Here is a 14777-nt window from a genome sequence, read left to right as displayed (position 1 = left end):
GACAGTAACATACCTAAACGGGTGCATGAGCAGCTTCAAACTTCTCTGCACATGTGCAGAGTAGCAGAGGCTAAATATAGCCAGTTCTTTGAGCAAGTCACAAGGGCAAATAACAGAGAAGAAGGGAAGAGCACATGGCAAGCACATGACAGACAAAATGGCTTCTGGAAACAAGATGGCTTCAGCTAAATGCTAACATCGATCTCTGCCAAATTTCCACTGACGACCCATTTAGCATTAGCTGAAGACATTAATTTTCTAGAGGAGTCTAAATATACATCATGTATGCCTATTTCCATCAGTCTATCAACTTTTTTGTCTAGTATACGCTGAGCATTCATTTGTTTAACAATACGTCTCGCGGGTGTACAAGCAGTGATGCAGATGGAGCAAATCATTAGACCACATTGTATACATAGGCAGCATGTCAGCAGAATTGCAAATAATACACAAAGAACTGTCAACAGTTTCCAGCCCCAGGTGACAAACAGTGTCCAAAACCAGCTGGCGAAAGTCCATTTGCCAGTATCAGGGTGGATCTCAGCAGCAATTTTGTGAAGCTTGGAGATCTCCATCAAAAAATGAAGGGGCATGATCTGGAATGTATATACAGCTGCTGCTTCCGATGATGCGACATGCACCACCTCTACCAAAATCACATCTAGAACCATACGATTTTGGAGCGCCACAATCTTTGCAATTTGCAGTTCCTCTGTGATGTTTCCAAGTGCCATAGCTGTCTGGCTTGTTACAGTTTCTACGACACAAGTGAAACATCTGATTTTCCTACTGTTCAAAGCAGCACCAACAAAGAAGAACAGTCCCAAATTAAAATCAATGTATTGCTGTAGTGCGGTGTCAGTCTGGTCCATCTAATCATTACTTATCGTTCTTTTGTATCTGTTTTTAGAAATATCATTAAACAATCGATAGTCCTTGTGATATGATGCAGGTGCCAGAAAAACAGGAGGTAGTAAAAAGGACACATAACAGACTCCAGACCATCCAAAAGGTAGATGGTAGTATCCCTTATTCGCAAAGATGAAGCAGGTATTATGTGATGACGTAAAGCTCCTGTTGTTACTACCCTCAATGGTGAAAACCTGAGTACATTCGCTTCTTCCCACTGGAATTTTCCCAACGCTACTCACACACAAATCTGCTCGAGCTCTAATTACAGCAGTAACAAATGGTCAATTACCCTTTGCAGTTCGTGTATTTGGGTAAACATAATGTGTAAAAGCATTTCTTGGTCGGTACTCCTCCCACTCCCATTTAGTCCTTTTAGCTTGTGGATCACCTTCTTCATCAGGATAACAAGCTTTATTAAGATAATAGTTTAGTCTCCCTACAGCCATATCAGTAATATTTGTAGAAGCAAATAGGAGTGCAAACCAGGCTTGACAAGAGCCATTATTGGAAAAGGGAAGAGGAATGAAAAGTGTTCCTCCCTTTTTCTGATGAGCTGGCATCATTCCACACACCCAACAGTCAGTAATGTTTATAGCATTATGATTGTGGTGCAACATCTGGATGAACGTGTTGTTCAGATAAGATTGTCTATGCCTCTGCTCATGATAAGGGAGAGTAAAATAGTAGTGTTCAATGGTAGTCGGAATAGTGGCAGTTAGAACTTGTCGAGCAGGAGCTACTTCCTCTACAACCCAAGTTATAACTGTCATAGCAACAACAGTGACAATAAATCCAGCAATGCACATTATCTTTTTATCACCGATCCTTGCAGCAGATGATTTTTCCTCCAAGGCATATTCATCTCGTTGTTGAAGTAACAAAATTGTTGGAGCTCTCAAGTCCTGGGCAGCTGTTGGTTTCTTCACTGAGGGTTAGGACGGGTGTCACTACCCAGGATCCCCACCTCCCTTTTCAGCTCAGTTTCTCACTAACCCAGGACGGTTGCTCAAACAGACTTTTTCAACAATAAAGTTTCTTTGCGGGGCCGCAGTTGATATCGGGTTACACCAGGGATCGTGTGGTATGGGAAGACTTCTGTAGGTTCCTCAGAAGATATGGCTTGGCCTTTCTCTCTATCCAGGATGTCTCGATGGTCAATCAGGGCAGCAGGTTCCACCAGGGTAGACGGCACCATCTTGCAGTGAGTAGAGTGCACCCAGTTCCTCCTGTTCATCACTCAAACTGCAGTTCTCGTTGCGAGGAGCACTTGCTCTGGCCGCGCCACCTAGGCTCCAAGCTGCTCGACCTCTGGAAGGATCGGACCATTACATGGTCCCCGGGCCGGAGTCCATGGCTCTCACCTGCAGACCGTCAGGAAGAGCTTCTTGAACCTGTTGATGAATAGAAATCAAACTGTCAGTTAAATGTGATAGGTAGTCACTCATCAAAACACATGGTACATCATGTATGGGGCTTGGCTTAGGAATTCCCCAAATATTCATAGGCCTTCCAAATACCACCTCATATGGTGTAAGACCAGATCGTGAGTGTGGCACTGATCTAATGGACAACAATGGCAAGGGTAGTGCATCAGGCCATTTCAAGGATGTGGAACCCTGGATTTTTGCTAGCTTCAGCTTGAGAGTAGCATTGTATCTATTCACTATCCCTGCTGAATGTGGATGGAAGGCAGCATGAAACCTCTGCTTAATCCCTAATCCTATCAGGACATATTCAACAACTTGCCCAATAAAATGGGGTCTAGTTGTAAATAGGCTATGGCCAGGTTCCACCTAGGCATGTCTTTATATCGCCAACAGCCCTCATCTTCCAATGTTCCTTCTTTAGACCATTGCTCTAATTCTTCATCAGAAGCAGATCTCTGCATGTCTAGCACTTCCTGCCTAACATCATGCCAATGTTCAGTTTGTGACTTCACTAAGTACATTGATGTGGTGCTTCGCTGCATTGCAGTTTCACGAGCTGTCTGATCTGCTAAAGCATTGCCTTCTCCTATTTTATCGGTCACTTTCTTGTGTGCACTACATTTAACAGTTGCTATTTTCTTCGTGTATATCAAGGCAGTCAGAAGATTATGTAGCAATTCTCCAAGCATTATTTGCGTCCCGTGGGATGTAAGAAAGCCTCTTTCCTTCCAGAGTAACCCAAAATCATGAGCCACTCCGAAATCAGTATAAATGTTCACAGACAAGCTGATACTAAGCTCACACGCTTGTGTCAAAGCTATTAGCTCAGCTGCCTGGGCTGACTTCTGTGGAATAGGAACTGTCTCAACTACCGTCTGAAGTGTTATAATTGCATATGCAGCTGATGCCGTGCCATCTGGTGATTTCAAACAGGACCCATAAACCCACAGTTCCCCATCAACATTTGAAAGGGAAGTATCTTGCAAATCGACCCAACCCTTTGTCTGTTCCTCAGTAAGGAATATACAATCATAAAGCTCTTGTGACTGAGACTGAGTTGCTGGGTATGGCAACAAAGTAGCTGGATTCAGGGTTGAACATCTTTTCAAAGACATATTAGAGCAAAAAGGGTCAATTCGTATCCTGTAAACCTAGCACTAGTTAAATGCTGTGTTTTAGTTTGGTTCAGAAGAGCATCAACTGCATGGGGTACTAACACCAAGAGTCTGTGTGACAAGACTATCCTTTCACTCTAACGTATAGACACAGCTGCCACTGTGACAGAATGGAAACACTAAGGCAATGCACGGGCAACTGGATCAAGAACAGCTGAAAAATATGCACAAGGACATTGCTTATCACCATGTGTCTGTACTAAAACTGAAAGTGCACACCGATCTCTCTAGTGTACATAGAGTGTAAAAATCGTAGTGTAATCTGTAGTGCCCAATACTGGTGCAGAACAAAGAGCTTGACGCAACTGATAGAAAGCATTCTGACATTAATTCATCCATGGAAGGGGCATTAGAGTATCTTTAGTCAGAAGAGCTAGCAAAGGTTTAACAATGTGTGAGCACCCTAAAATCCATTGCCTACAAAAAGAAGTAAGACCAATGAATGCACAAACATCTTTCTGAGTGTGGGGCACTGGTGTGTCTAAGATACCTTGAATGGGATCTGGTGTAAGTGCCCATCCCTCCTTAGACAGGAGGTGACCTAAATATGTAACCTTCTGTCTACAATACTGCAACTTCTTCCATGAAACCTTATGATGGTGTGATGCAAGAAATGAAAGCAATGGCAGCATTCCTTCTTCAAACTGTTCAGGCGTATCAGCTGCCAACAAGATGTCATTGACATATTGTATGAGAGCCACCCCAGTCGGCACAGGAGAAGAATCAAGTTGTCTTTTCAATGCTTGGCTGTAAATACTAAGACTTTCAGTATAACCTTGTGGAACACTACAGAATCTAAAGGATCGGTTACTCAAAGCGAAGCGGAACAAATATCGGCTGTCAGGATGAATAGGGATTGAGAAGAAAGCATTCTTCAAATCAATCACAGTAAAGGTAGTAGCAGTCGTAGGAACCATGGTAAGGAGTGTCGTGATGTCAGAGACTACCCGGTATTGTGGCAGTACAATCTTGTTAACTTCTTGTAAATCATAGACAAACCTGTAGATTTTATTATCAGTATCTTTCTTCAAAATAGGAAGGATAGGGCTATTGCAAATATTGTAAGGGACTTCTTTCACTATCCCCACATCAATCAGATCATGAACAACGCGTCCAAATGCCTCTTCACCTTCTCAAGAAATTTTGTGTTGAGGCAATCTTGGCCATGAAGCTCCCTCCTTGACATGAATATGCACTGGTGGAATAACCATTTGCCCCATATCAGTGTCTGACGTAGCCCACAAAGTACTAGGAAGTGAAGCCAAAGCAATATCCTCTCTGATGAGACAGGACTTTTCAGTCACCGGATAGTTATCATTCAAAATAACACGCACACCTTCTGGGGAATAGCATATTGTAGCACTAAAATACTTGAGCATATCAAGACCCACGATATTGTCTGGTGTGTCAGAGGAAAGCAAAAATAGACATAGAGCAGTAAATATATCAACATGGAATGCAAGTGGTTGTGACAGTGGGCTAAGGGAAGGTGTCCCATCGAAACCTATTGATGTAATGGTTAAGCCAGACAGGGGAGCCCTTGGAACCTATTGTTTAGACAAGGCACTATGAGTAGCTCCTATAGCAACCAGAAACCGATCAGTAGAACCCAAAGCATGTGCTTGGACATATTGACCCTTCTGATTTACTGCGACTTCAACTGATTCCTTACCCCATCCTAGGCATTCCTATGCAATAGTAGAGTCCTTCAAATTTGAATCCACATAATCAGATATTTGATACTGATTGCGCCTGTCAAATGTGTTAGAAGAATTCGAAGGATGCCCAACAGTCTCAAATCTAGCACAATCATCCATACTTTCCCTGGATCCTGGATACCCCAGGCAGCCTCTCATTTGTTCCCGACCATGCTGATACTGCTGAGTGCGCGAACGAGGACATTCAAAAGCCCAATGTCCAGTCTCCCTGCAGTAAGCACACTGATCAGAAGACAAAGTAGCTCGGGAAAAAGAGGGTGTACCTCGACGATACATTGCACGTCTGCCTCGACCACTATTTGAATAAGATGAGCCATAAACCTGAGCAATCATAATCTTTGTTTTCAGCTCCCTATTCTTTTTATCCTCATTGCCCTTAGCTTCAAATGCCTGACATTCATAATACTGGGCCATAATAAAAAGACAGACTGGGGAAGACGTAGTCAATGAACTTTCGCGGGCTTTTAGGCAACTGGCTATTCCTGGCAACATGTTCGCAACAAATTTATCGACAAACAGATACCTGATCGTGTCATCTGTCAATGAATGGACACTAAAGTCGTGAAATGCCTCCTCAAAACGTGTGAAAAAATCAGAGACCGATTCATCTGCCTTTTGCTTGCAGGATGCTAACACAGTCCAATGTATATTTTTAGGAGGGATATGCGTTTTCAATTTAAGTATTATAGCTTTTGGAAGGTCTAAAATCTCTTGCTGTGGTTTTTGTGCGGGTTCCCTTTCTGCATTAACCCTTTCTAGTTCTTTCCAAACATCCCCAAAAGTTGTATGATCATTGACTTTACAACTAGATATCCACATATCAAGGGGTAAAATAAGCCCAAAAAACATATCAATATCAGAAAAAGTCATAGTACAAGAACTAATGGCTCCTTCAACTTCTTCATAAAAAGCAGCCAGATTTTTCTGCAGGTCAGGCAAAGCAGCTTTAAGAGCCATGACATCTGCCCTACTCCAAGGAGTGTAAACCCAATTATAAATAAAATAACCCTTCGCATCCATGGAATTTTTATCATCATCTGTTTCCGCACCCCTAGGAGAGACATACAAAGGTGCGGCTTCCCGCACGGGTCTTTCATGAATTACAACATTCTTATCTGTCCTTGAAGTGTCGGCGTGAGGCATGGTGGTCTAAAGTGTTTGCGCAGCTGCAGCAGCTGCCTTTTTCTCCTCTCGCAAATGGAATGCATCAGCTCGCTGGTTAACCACTCATCTAATTAAGTCAGCCACCTGAGGGAGAAGAAAGAGACCATCACGCAATTGCTTATAATCCTTTGCTATATCAGCAGGCTCTAACTCTGTGGAATGCTTCCTAAACCGTTAAATTACTTCTATCGCAAAAATTTCTGCAAAATACAACTGCTCCCTTTCCTGCAATTATTGTATGTCAGCTAAAAGTTCAGAAGTAGAAATACTATCACAAGCAGCTTTACGAGCAGTGGTGGATCAAAGGATAGCAGCACGATCAGCGGTCAGCATAGAGTGAGTCTCTCGCAGAAGATCTGATCCTGACTGATCCTGATCCGAAAGAGAAGCATCATCATCAGAATCAGGGACAGGAGCAGAAGGAAAAGTATATGGAGGTGGAGAACGATCTAGCAAAATTAAATCATCCTGTGGTTTACTAAGGAGAGGGTAGAGAGGCGCCAAACAGGGTATTGGCCATTTACCAGTAAATGACGCTCCCTATCCTCTCTCTCTTTTATCTCCTTCATTTCTTTATTTTTTAATTCCAGCTCTTTCGCATGGATATTTTTGCGTTATTCTTTATCTATCAAAGCTTGCCCTCTTCTCACTCATTCATGTGCTCCTTTCACCCACATTCCTACACAGTCAAACATATCTTGTCTACTTTTGCGCTTAAACATACATTGATCCACATACTGAATTTTTCTAAGATCAAATGACCCATGTACAGGCCACCACAACTCAGGATCCTTGCTAGTATATTTATTCCATAATGTGATGTACATTATAGAAGAAATACAATTTTTAATATACATGTCCCTATTAGGTGTCCCCTCGGGAGGAGCCAACTGACTTCGCTCAATACTCACATTGGTACCTCCAAAGAAGCAATATATTTTACGAAGTGTGCTTGAAACTGGCATGCCAAAATATTGTAGCATATACAATACTATACAGCAGTGGCACTTAACATGATGTGTGCTGTTACGGATTATTCAAAAGTTGGAGAAAAGTCCCCTCATTACATGCCTATATAAATTTCAATTCATATATATATATATATATCCAATCAAATTCCATATATTGGCCAATTTCCACATTATTATTATTATTATTATTATTATTATTATTTAGGCATTTATAGAGCGCCTGGTGACCCGAAGGCATCCCCACGCTATAAAAGTCACATACAAAGTGTCGCATCAAACGACCTTACCAAACAAAAGTCTTCAGATTCCAACTGCCAAGTTCTGAATCAACCAAATGGTCTCCGCACGGCGAACACCAGAAGAGATCTCAGTCGAGGACCGGCCTGGAGTGGAGACCAGAAAGAGAGAAAAAAAACGCAGTGGGTGCCAATACGCGGGTCTCCTCGGGCAGTGATCATCCGCAACGAGATTCCAATCCTTCGTTTCGACCACTCCTTTGGGCATTCGAGTCGCCGATGAGCCCCACATGGTTGGGCGCCAAACGGTAGAGGTGGACCTTAGCAAGGCCTAGCAGTGCTAGGGGTTTGCCCTTCTCTGCACACAAGTCCTCAGACCAGTAAATAGAAGTGGGCACGGAAACTGAAATGTCAAAGAGATAGTTTATTAAACCTCATGAGGTGGAACTACATTCACACAACACCCTTCGGTAGAGTATGAAGTAGCACAAGGAGTAGAAGAACCATGGGTCTTTATACCCACACAGGGTCTCAAAAGAAGGCAGTACAATCTCACATAGGAGAGTTACATACATAAATGGTCATACAGAAATGCAAAGTCAACAAAGAAGGAGGAGCCAACAGTTGCTGACTTTAGTAGAAACCTCCTGACAGTAACAAACCTAAACAGATGCATGGGCACATACAAACTTCTCTGCGCATGTGCAGAGTAGCAGAGGCTAAGTATAGCCAGTTCTTTGAGCAAGGCACAAGGGCAAACGACAGAGAAGAAGGAAAGAGCACATGGCGAGCAAATGGTAGACAAAATGGCTGCTGGAAACAAGATGGCTTCAGCTAAATGCTAACATCGATCTCTGCCAAATTTCCACAGTAGTGCAGAAAGTTACAAAAGAAACCAGCATTCTTACCAGCCTTAATTGATTGAGACACTAAATGCCATGGTCACCAAAATTATGAGCTTCCGCAGTAGCAGCGTTTCCCACATTATTATGAGTTTACCGCATTTGCTACATAATCTATCATCTGCTGCAAAATCTGCAGAATTTAGCCCATAAAAAATTGATTCCAGCTCAACTGGAACAAAAGTTACTTAAAACGTGACAAAGTGATCAGGAGCAGTGGAAGCCTTTTGCAAAGATTGACTTGTAATCTTATAGATGCTTATTGCTGTATTTGGGTGTTAAAATGGTACTAATGAGCTGAAATATTGCTCCTAACAGCATACCCATGAATTAAAATGTCAAAATAATGAAGAAATGCTAACCACAAAATGTGCTGGATTGTGCCACATGATTTATCTTTTCTTGCTGCATAATTTATTCAACCATGTCACATAATGTGGTGCTCTCTTGCTAAATAATTCCAGTAGATCTGCTTAAAGCTTCATGGTGGCAAATATTTATTCTGTTTGAGGTGTAATGTTGAGGTGTTATCAGCTGAGTCCTGGAATAATGGAAACACATAGACATGGCTGCATTAGATACAGTCTGATTAATTATTACTAAAAACTATATTTTGTAAAAACTTGTTTTATCTCAAACACTGCCTCAATTTGTAGCACGCTAGCTTAGAATGTCACGTTCTAATCTAGGACCCTGATCAATACTGTGACCTTATGCCCCTATACGGCTATAATCCCTTTGTACCCCTATATTGGCATATCCGAGCAAATGCAATATTCAGAAATTCGTCTCTGGCCTCACACGAACAGTGCCACATTTCAGAATCGCTTCCTCTGCAACTTCCTTTGCAGCTCATTAGTGCAAATGACACAGCAGAAGCTACTATCTAAGATTCCTAGATTACACTCCGAGTTCTTCAACAAGATAAAACTCAGCAACATGGGAAAGCCCCGCTTGCTATGTTTTGATTAGTAATAGAACTCTAATGAGCACTGAGAGACGATCACTTCCTAGTGACATCTTTATTGACGTCTTATGTCCAAAAACTTACGTCAAACCAGGCACCTTTATGGTATAAATATTACCAACGTTGCCTTAAGCAAATGCTGATGCAGCTGATCCTAACACGGCTGCTACTATCGCTACTGCTATCGCTGCTAACGAGCGAACGATGGTGTGGTGAACACAGGAGCTGAACAGCTGTCCCCTTCAGAGCCCAGCAGATGCAAGCTGCCCGCGGACTCTGCCCCTCCTCCTCTTCCTCAACGCGCTGAGAGAGACGCTGTCTTTTCTCCTGCTGAGAAATCCAGCTCCGGCGTTTCCAGCCTACTCTTGCGAGTGACTGGGATATCGAGTCCCTGGAAGGAGATACCAGACCTCCAACATTCTATTTCAGAGGTATGGTGTTCACTAAACCCTTAGAGAGAATTCTTGAAGCAAACCTTGGCAAAACCAACTTAACTTAAACTGCTACTTACTTACTCCCTCCCAAGTATTAGGCTTAGGTCAGGTCCCCTGGGGTAGGCGTAGTTAGAAGCACCAGTTGAGTACGTTAGCCTAATGTATATATGAATGTATATATGTTTTATTCATTTTAAACTATTGTATGGCTAAGAAACCATATCAATGCTTTTCCAGTATTATTTCGCAATACTCATTTTACTGTACGCACTTTTTATAATAACTAGTCTTGCAATTGTGGCAATACATTTCTCTTGTGCGAGAAGAAAGACTGTTCAATAAATAATACCTTATATTGAAAACGCCCGTCTCTCTATTCTCTGCACTTTGGTGAAATTAATCTGCACAAAACTGACTGAGTAAAATAACTGTCTATTGTTTCACACAACTCTAGAGATTGACTATTATTCTAAGGAGCAAAGTTGTCATGTTTATGCGGTTGTTGGAAAACTGAATCCCTTCTTGTCTGTACCAGGGAAGCTGATCACTTCCTATTCAGTCAAGAAAGTTTCCAGTGACCTCTGAGCAAGTTGGTAACAAACCCAATTAAGTTTAGCATAGTCAGTGGAGACCTGGAAGATCCGCACTTCTACGTCTATACTACTGTTTATGTTATTCCAATGCGCAGGGCCTATTGGGAAAATAGGAACTACACTACAAGAATAAGTGAAATACTATTTTTAAATAATGACTTACATATTTACAGTGCTTTCTGCCACAGACAGTGACCACTAGCCCTATAAACAGGGCTACTGGAATTATGTGGCAGGAGAAGGCCAAATTATGCAACAGGGTTAACAACATTTTGCAGCAAGCAAAGGCAAATTATGCTAAATAATGCTGAACATTTTGTGTTAATATTACTGAATTATTTTGCCACTTTTACACTTGTTAACAGTGTCCTGGCATATTTCCCTTCATAAGTACCAGTTTAATACCCACATATAGCAATAATGCACTTCAATTACTGTGAATACACAAAATGAAGACCTTGATTTTAGCAACATATTTAACCCTGTCAGCACACACAGTGACCTCTGACCCCAAGGCACTCCGATCACAGTTCTGACTTCAAGGGCCCTGAGTAAATGAAGACAGCCTGGAAATGCCACAAATACACGCCATACTTCCAGGCCCTCTTCATTTACATGTGTTTGCAGAGGCATTTGCTCCCCCATGGGTACCCATCCAACCCCTCCACCCCCCACAGGGGTCACGCTCCCCAGTTTGAAGATCTCTGCTCCACAGCCTCATTACATGCGAAAAGTTATTCAGCCTCATTACAAGCGAAAAGCGCTATACTTTTCTAAGCATTCGGCGCTGCTCATGTATCTCCTTCACAATGGGTCTCTAAGGTTGTTAAGGAGTTGGTGTTCATTGATCCAGCTTTCCTGGCAAATCAGCAGCTCACCCACGCTCCCAGAGCCAGCTCTCTCAGAATCGCCCTCTGTGACAGGCAGATAGCCTTTCATCAATCTGCTCTCCTGGAGGGCACATCTGGCCCCTTCTGCTGTTCCCCATCTCCTGCTCCGGATCAGGCTGCATCGCCCGGGATCACACAAACAACACACAAAAGACATGTAATTAAACATATTAACGCCTTATTCACCCCAAACCCTCAACCCCAGTTCCTGATCTGTCCTCCGCTCTCCAGACTTAAGGCAGGCACCAGGATGGGCCTGGAGGCTGGACGCTCAGGCGCAGGGAACTCGGGTAGGTGCTCCGAGTCGCAGAAATGCATTAATGCAGACGGGCCGGACTCTAATCTTGTCACCAAAAATTAACTCACTGTGGCCAGAGTCCAATAAAAATTTACACATATACTGAATTTAAGGCCGCTTGAGTGCCTACCAATTGGCAATGATAGATAATAGAACATCTAAAGGTGAGTCCGGTGGATCCTCATAATTGAATAGTAAGTATTATTAAAATCACCACTAATCAACACATTGGCAGTCGAAAAGAGAACTAAGAGATCTTCATTTTCTTGCAGGACATTAAAAGGTGAGTGACTTAAAGAGCCCTTCATCGTACTTTGGCTGAGCACTAGTTTAATTGCAGTTAGTAAAGCATTGTAAGGAAAAGAGTTGTTGCTGTTGAGAAAAACCTTCTTTTATATATTAACCAAGTCATTCTAAATAGTGTGTAGGAAGCCCACAGTCCTGGGTGCTTAATATACACAAGTGGGTGTGCTAAAGATTAAGAAAAGTATGCCCCCACAGTGAAGTATTAACAAATCCACAGTTTGTCACCATGTAGGCAAAGCTGTGTTTTCTATCAACAGACCTCTTCATGAATATAATTACATTTTCCAATCTTAGTTTTGCAAAATCATAAAGTGATTGTTGGATTTGGCCCCCAGCAGGGTAATCCCCAAACTTGTTGTATTCAACACTCCTGTTTTCCGAACCCGTTTTCCTTGGCCTTTAGGACTCTGCACACTTTACCACTGCTAACCAGGGCTAAAGTGCTGTTCTTTCCTTTAAACATGGTGAAAGGCACTTACACCCAATTGGTCCATTTTATTTACTTGTAAGTCCCTAGCAAAGTGGTACTACAGATACCCAGTGTCTTCAAATGAAATGTTACTAGCGGGTCTTCAGCCCTGATTGCCCCACCTACTTGAGTAGCTATTTAAACTGTGTCCCAGGCCTGCCATTGCAGTATGTGCAACCAGTTTTAAACTGCCATTTCGACATGGGAAAATGAACCTTTGCCTGGCCTAAATCTTCCTTTTTAATACATATGTCACCCCTATGGTAGGCCCTAAACAGCCCATAAGGCAGGATACTATGAATTTAAAGAGTTAGACATATACTTTTCAAGTTTTACATGTCCTGGTAGTGAAACACTCCCACGTTCATTTTTAGCTATTGCAAGGCCTACACCTTCTATGTGATAACTTTAGGTTAATCTTATTACACTTAATTAGTGATAACGTTTGATTGTTAGCAGGTATGACAGCCATGTTTGATGTCTGAGGAATCAGATTTTAATTCACTTTTTTAATTCACCATTCTGTAAGTGCCACTTTTAGAAATGTAATGTTTTCCTGTTCTAACCACTTGATACTTGCAGCCTGATTCCTGCTTCATATGACTAGATATAGTTAGCAGTTGACCTTTGCGTAATCCTCCTAGACAGCATCACTATAGAGCATCTGGGTGCTGGCAGGAAGGGCCATCTCTGGCAGGATGGGGGTGGAGCTGTCACCTACCACATTTCCACTTCAAAGGCACTGGTCGAGCTAACACACAAAGGACTTTACACTAACCTATTGTGTCCCCAGACAGACTAGCAGTAGGGAAGGGAGGAAGGAAATTCCTGACACCTCTGTAGCAATAAATACCAGAAGCTTCTCACACTTCATAGTGGGCACTAGGTAGAAAAAGGGGAACCTAAAACCCACTCTTCTGTACACTTCTGGACCTGTGGATACTACACAAGAAGGACACTCTGCTGCCCTGCTGCTTGAGGTCTGTCCTGCTTGCTGAGAAGGAAGACTGGACCTGCACCCTTCATTCCAGGTTGAAGTGACTCCAAGGATTAACTGACTGACCTCCTGTTCTGAGCTACAGGGGCACATAAGCTCCAAAGGCCCCTCTGCAACTGCCTGACTGACCAGCAGCAAACAGACCTGATACCGGAACTGCCTGAGCCCTACTGGTCTCTTCTGCAGTGAGTTCCTGATCCCCAAGAGGTGTATCCCAGATCTTTAATCCTTGGTGTGGCATCATTTGAGCTTCTCCTTGATAAAATGACAAATCTTGAAGTTTTGTGCTCTTCGCAACCACTATTGAACTAATCCATGTCAAGATATTGCTGCCTGTACTGACCGCATTGCAAATCTCCAGTGAATCCAACTCTTCTCGCTACAGCAACTTCCAGTTACAACTGCCAATGTGAGATTTACACTTCATGCTACAGCATTGAGAGCCGGCAAAGACCACCAACACGAATGTTTAGCAATGAACATCTACAACTCCCAACAGACCTTTGTGCGATGACCAACCTTAGCGCCTGGCTTGCTCTTTGCGCTACAGTGATGACAATCCTCGATGCTCTCCCTGCATCTCGCGGCCCCCTCTACCATAAACGGAACTCTTCACACTTAGAAGATAACTTTTTCAGCGGTACAAACCTGGTCCCTGTATCCTGCCCACGCTCAATCGCAGACAACCTGAATCTATGAAACTGCATATCTCCGATTGCACTGATTCGATTTTGTCATTTTGGTGCCAAATAATTTATATGAAAAAGTACTATATTTTTCTAAATTGGTGTGGGATTTTTCTTGCTTTATGTTTTCACTTTATTACTGTTTACGTGCTGCATGACTACTTTACACATTGTCTCTAAGTAAACCATTGCTTTTGTGCCAAGCTACCAGAGTATGGAGCACATTTAATTTAGTGACTTATTTGGCATTCACCCTGACAAAGATTGTGGCTGTTTCTTGAGCAGAGTTTCACAGCCCTCAACCAAAAATCCATAGTGATCAATGAAGTGTTTTTTCAAAATCGAATTCAGTATTTAATAACTTTGGTGGAAAAGTAACAAAAAACATATGCTTTATGTCGGAAAATCAACTGATTTTGCAATTACTGCATACACATCCTTGTCTGAAAAATTCTCCTGGAGCTACTTAATGGCACTAGCCATGTTGGAGGGACAGGAACAAATGACAACACAAAGGACAAAGTTGAACCTAAACTGGAGGGACAGAAACTATAACCACTGATTCCTAGTGCCACCCTAAACATTTTGTTTGTGTCTCCAGCAGGGGGATATAGGTTGTAGCACTGGTAGGA

Source organism: Lissotriton vulgaris, chromosome 8, assembly GCF_964263255.1.
Source record: "Lissotriton vulgaris chromosome 8, aLisVul1.2, whole genome shotgun sequence".
Lineage (NCBI taxonomy): Eukaryota > Metazoa > Chordata > Amphibia > Caudata > Salamandridae > Lissotriton > Lissotriton vulgaris.
This window is presented reverse-complemented; position numbering follows the sequence as displayed.